We start from the raw sequence: 6000 nt of genomic DNA on the forward strand, positions 1-6000 counted from the left end.
TCCTTTATAACAAAGTATCTTATTCATTGTAAAATGATTTGATGAAAAGTCGATTTAGGTTCATAGTTGCTACGTTTGAGACTTTGTCACTTAGACATTTGCAGATCAAAAAAGAAGACTTCAGATGAGAGACAACGTGTGTGGCGTATCCAGCCCCATTCACATAGAGATGATGGACGGGGTTAGTCACAAGAGAGGGTGTTCCTCAGGGAATAAGCAATGAGAGAGAGAGAGAGAGAGAGAGGAGTCTGCAACACTGAGGTCCCTGGACACTTGTAATTAGAGGGGGAGAAGGAAGAAGAGCCTACAGCAGAACAAAAGAAATGCTCGCAGAGAAAGGAAACACATCGGGAAGGACGTTTCTCATAGAAATGTCTGAGCTTCACGCAGGCCTGAAGACGGCTTTTTACTTTGTCCCTGAGATTATTAGTGTTATGCAAATGTGAAAGTGGGAGAAAACAGCATAAATATGCCTAGAGTCAGCACAAGTTAGACAAACACGATGACAGAAGTGACAATAGGAGTATAATCTACCCAGTTGCTAATTGCTAACAGACACCCATGGGCCCTGAAATGTCACGATGCTTTTTGAGAGTTTTGAAAAGTCAAAATGCTTTTTACATTCTGTCTCCTCACAAATCGTTCTCAAGGTAATAATGTTATGTTCCATGTTTCAGAGACAAGGCGAAAGGATGAGGTGGGATGTCATCACACTTCTGCCCACACGCTCCAATGGCTTCCCGTCACACTTAGGGTGGCAGCCCAAGGTTTTAGTGTGACTGCAAAGCCCACAAAATCTGTCCTTGCAGCTCATTCTATTATTCTCGATGGCTCTTGTCGCTGTCTGACATACATAATGGCCACTCGTTTATTTTATCTCCTTCCCAAGCAAAGCTGCAGGTCCGTGAGAGCCGGAGGTTGGGTTCACCCAGCACTGAGTACAGGGCCAAGCATGTGGGAAAACTCCAGAAATACTGATGGTGGGGAGAGAGAGAGCAAAACCGGCCCAGTTGGGGGAGGAAGGGGTTGTTGTTGTTTTGTGGAAAAACCTTGATAACTAAATACATCCACAACCCTCTCCTTTCTCTTGCCGAAAGCATAAATGATTATTCACTTTATTTTAAATGGGAGAGACCATGGCCCCGTGGCCAGTCACCTGCTTTCACCCTAGTCTATTAAGAAAAGGATTTCCTGCTTTCTTTTGCTGTGAGCACTCCCAAGGCCTCTGGCCACCTTATCTTTCCACTGATACAACCACCCCACCCCCCGGCTGCAGACTTCACAGAGCAAAGTCCGGGGCTCCCTCCACCTCAGACAGTCTCAATCAGACCCAAGGAGGATCTAAACACTTCGTTTGGCACCAAAAACACAGGCTTTTCCAGGAGTTTCTCAGCGCCGGTAGTGTGCGACAGATGCTTTTTCTACTGTACTTGGCACTTGTTAGTCTCTTAAAAGGGCTCCCAGCTGGTCACCGAGGACAAGGAGAGGAGGCCTCACCAGAGAGCAGGAAATTGGTAATGAGCCCTGTAAGGAGCTGGGGTTCCGTTGTTCACTCAGTACCTCTTCATCTAGCTGGGCATCATCCTGGGCACCGGGCGCCGGGCTCGTCCTGGGGCGATGGTGGCCATCCAGAAAGACCCGCTCCCGCTCTCAAGGACAGTATCTATCGGGAGTCACAGTTCAGGCAGCTCCAGGTTCCCCACTGTCAAAAAATGAAGCCATGTGTAAGCCTAAGTGGCGTAAAGCAAAGAAGCAGTCACCTCGGGACACACCTTGCTAACGGATGCACAGAATCGATGGAGATGGAGCACAGGTGCTCACAGGCAGCTCAGAGCTCAGGCGGCGTGACGCTGAGATGCTGAGCGTAGTCCCTGGCAAGAAGCTTGTCGGGGCGCTCCTGCTGCTCTGGGTGTGCACTGCTTCCAAAACGCTCACGGCAAAACAAACAGGTTCGCTATTTCTGCTTTCCACCTTTTTTGGTAAAAGTGAAAATCCTCCTCGGATTTCTCCTGGTTAGGGAAAACAGGGGCTAATGTTGGTCTCCCATAATAGCAGAGTGTCTTAGCTCAGAGTTTAAGAAGGTGGGGATACCTGCCACACATTGATTGCACTTGATAGTAACAGCTACAAAGAATAAGACACTCTGGCAGCGAAAAGCTAAGGAACCTCTCCCAGTCCTGGTGCTGAGGCAAAGGTTTTCTGTGCAAGTAACCAGGAGGAGCAGGAGTTAGCCATAGGATGGGAGTGGGGTGACGACTTCAGACAAAGAGAACAGCCTGTCCCATGGCCCTGCAGCAGATAAGAGCAGTCAGAGGTCATAGAGGTTGGGAGTGGGGCAGGAGAGCAAAGGAGGGTAGGCCCAGGATCATAGAAGAGGTGGAGAGTGGGGAGGAGAGACCAGGGGGGCCCAGTTGGAAGGCCACTGTAGGAGCCCAGGCAGGTGACAGTGAGCGAGCGAGGATGAGCATGAGGACAGTGACGTGGACTCCATGTGGAGAAGGATAAAGCAGCAGGGGCAAAGGTGACTCAGTGAAGATGTGTTGAGCTCCTTCTTTAGGCGGGCTCTGTGCGGCTGCCTGCGTGCACCGCGAGGGACAGATAGACACAGCACCCAGGCCAGGAGGATGTCCGCATGCTGCTCCCATCACGCAGGCAGTTTACAGGCCGGCACCCTCTGAGAAAGAAGCAGGATTGTGGGGAAGATGAATTTTGGATGTTGTATTTGAGAGGCCCTTCAGAGATGGCAAGGAGGTCGGGGACATGGGAGGGAGGTCCCATCTGGTGTCGTTGGAATTAGAAGAGCCATTGAAGCCAAGAGAGTGAGTAGGATCCCCGTTGTTACATGAAGCCTATGACCACTCATTTCACATCTCAACAGAAGTCAGAGAAACAGAATAGAATTTAGAGAAACTGTGTGAAACACTGGTATATTTATCACTACAGAAAAGGATTCAGACTTTGGCTAACCAGTCCTCAGTACTATGCCAGGGAGGTGAGCAACTAAAGGACAAAGATTATCTACTTTTCTGGTGGTTCCAGACGTGGGCCCAGTGACAGCAATGAGTTTACTGTGGGAGGCAGTGAAATGTGGAAACTGGCAAGTCCACACATAAATGCTTATGTATCACCCATGGCCTTGTCTGTTGGCTTAAATGAAGCCTGAACTGTTACCAGTACAGTAATTGAGTAAAAAATAAAAACGAGAGTGATAGTAATTCCTTTATTTTTTTAGTTCATCATACCTGCTTAATTTGCTACATTCCCTCCAATAAAGTGAAGAGGAGAGGAAATTGTGTTGGCATCTAAACCCGCCCCCCGCCCCCCAACGGAGAATTTCAAGAAGAGCGAATCAATACCAAGTTCACGGTAGTGTAGGTCTCCTGACGCTATCTCCTCTTTTTCCACAATCCATACTGCTTCGAAGACAACTGTGATCCTGGCGTTATACCTGCCACGATATCTGGAAAAAATCTGAGGGGCAGACATTTACTTTCAGGAGAAAAGCATTGTTTGCACCCAGGAGTCCTTCCGCCCGGTGCCTGAGCTTCCCTAACTTCAGCTGAGGAGAGAACGCACCGCAGCCTCAGCAGGGCCACCCGTGGACTCGCATTGGTGCTCACTGGACAGTCTTAGGGACGTCTTTCTCATAGACTGGGGTTTGCAATGTGCAACCTGCATGGCCGTTTACAAAGACACCTGCCCCAAACGCCAGGTGAACTCCCCTGTTTGGAGCTCCATCCGTGTCCTCAGGAAAGGGGGGAATACGATGAGGGGAAATCGAGGTAATGAGATGAATAAAAAAGTGAGCATGGACTCTATTTTGCTGAGACATTCATCAATGATTAACAGCTTATAGCGGCTTTAATTTATTGATCTTTATCTTCCTTGAAAAGGGAAATATGAGCTATATTTAAAGAACCTTCTTTTGTCAATCATACCTGCTATTTTAAGAAGGAAAAGAAATAAGAGAAATTGAACAAAGACATCCTTCATTTTCTCCCCTCCAAAATGTATTAGATATAAATACATTAGGTAGAAAGAAAACTAGTACAAAATAAATGTAAGTGAGCTCTTGTTATTAAGTCAAAACACCTATCTACAAATGATCTCCTATCAGATTCTTTACAGCTTTTGTTTTAAATTATTTTTTGAAATTTTATATATTATAATTCTTGTTGTAGATATGATAATGAGAAAATAAAGCAGACTAGCATACCTGGCTGATATATTGAAATCTGGGAATTTTTTTAATCTGAAATTATGAAATCTTCTCCCAGAAAATCCAGAATGCCTTTAATCAAATTTTGAATAGTATACTTTCAGCAACACACACCTTCTCCAATGTCAGTGATTCCAAGAAGGGAAGAAAGGCTCCTTGGCTTGTTTTATTTACAGGATTTGTGTCTGCACGGTGGAGAAGAATGTTCTGTTTGCTTCAGAGATGGACATAGATTTTCAAGAGATGGTTTAAATAGGAATGAATTTAATATACCTTTAATTCTCTGAAATGAAGTTTGGTCCAGGGCAAAGTCAGCTCTCGACACTGAAGGAAACCTATTCCATTAATCCCAGCAGCTCAGAGTCCAAAGCTGTGTGATCAGAATGCTTAAAGGTAGGAAGGACGGGAAGAATACTTTGAAAGAAACTTTTAAAACTAAATGGCTGTTCAGAGAATACCAAGCCTCGTGTGGAATCATGCAGCCTTTAAGGACAGAGATAAATAATTATGCTTGACAAACAGTTAATCACAAATAGTGCAGTTCATAAATGAAAAAAAAGTGTTCATGTGAAATGCCATATAATGAAATAGTAGGATTTCTTTAAATTTCATTTCACACTGGCATAGAAGAGATGGGAAAGGAAAATTATATTGCCAGAAAATTCCAGTTAGATTTGCTAAAGATGTTATCACATACTGTGTTTAAAACAAAAATCTAATTGCTATAATTTATCCTACCTCTGGGTATTAAAACCATATTAATTTAAAGATTTTAATCACTTGCCATTTTTGTGCATTGTTGACTTTTTATAGAGGATACTATGGAAATTTCTGTTAACCTTTGTGTGATTTTTTTAGGAGCTCCTAAGTAAAGTTAACATGCTTTAAACATATAATTGTGTTTATACCAAATAAAACTCCTCGTGTTTTCCTTTTAGCTTGTTCAGTGAAACATGGGGAGCCGTTTTATCGTTGCTGAGCCCGTGTGAGAGCACAGGCTGCGGGTCCGTTCACTCCCTGTACACACACGGAGTCGTAAAGAGCAGGGTGGACCTGCCCTTCTTTTGGATTAGAGAGAGGATTCTTTTCATGATTGGGAAAGTTTAAAAGAAAAAGCTCTGCTGGCTTACGCATGAAACTTGCTCCTTGGTCTTGAGAAATCAGAGACTCGTAAGACAGTCATGGAGGCAAGGCCGTTCTTTAAAAAGACAAACATTAGAGAGTAGCCTCTCTGGCAGGCAGGAGAGAGGTAGGGAGATCAGCAAGGGCTCTCACAGCCAGGAGGAAAAAACTGTCCCAGAATTAAAGACGGCCACTCTGCTCTCCGGGAATGGGGGCGGGAGGGAGGCTGCCGGAGGTCAATCATTTCTCTGCTGTGCTGAGAGGCCTTAAGGAGGTAGAGCCCATAGCACAGGGCTGCAACAAACCGTCTCCACCCTGGGAGAAGCATGGTGGTTCGGTTTGGTTTTTATGCACCAGGTGAGAACAGTGGTCTGCTATATGAAAGGATTCATGAGAGTAGCATTATGATTTAATTCCATGTGTAGTTATTAACATGTAACATTATTCCAAAGCAGTGTGTGTGTGTGTGTGTGTGTATACGGCTTCCTAATTCACAAGTTAGATTCACCTCCAGACGAAACCTATGGCATTCAGTGTAGCCATAGATTCAAGTCCTAGAAGCCAGAGCTTAAAGGTGCTTTGAAGTGCGACCCTTTGATGGGAAAATTAAACTGACTGCTTGCAGTCACAGAGCCAGGACCAGACCCCACGGCGTTTCA

General features: G+C 45.1%; 1 protein-coding gene across 5 annotated transcripts in view; it reads left to right on the forward strand.

Annotated features, from left to right (window-relative positions):
* The window catches only part of FYN (FYN proto-oncogene, Src family tyrosine kinase), a 186300-nt gene that overhangs the window by 167590 nt on the left and 12710 nt on the right, over positions 1-6000 (forward strand). The gene's annotated exons all lie outside the window — the stretch shown is intronic.

Source organism: Myotis davidii, unplaced genomic scaffold, assembly GCF_000327345.1.
Source record: "Myotis davidii unplaced genomic scaffold, ASM32734v1 scaffold196, whole genome shotgun sequence".
Classification (NCBI taxonomy): domain Eukaryota; kingdom Metazoa; phylum Chordata; class Mammalia; order Chiroptera; family Vespertilionidae; genus Myotis; species Myotis davidii.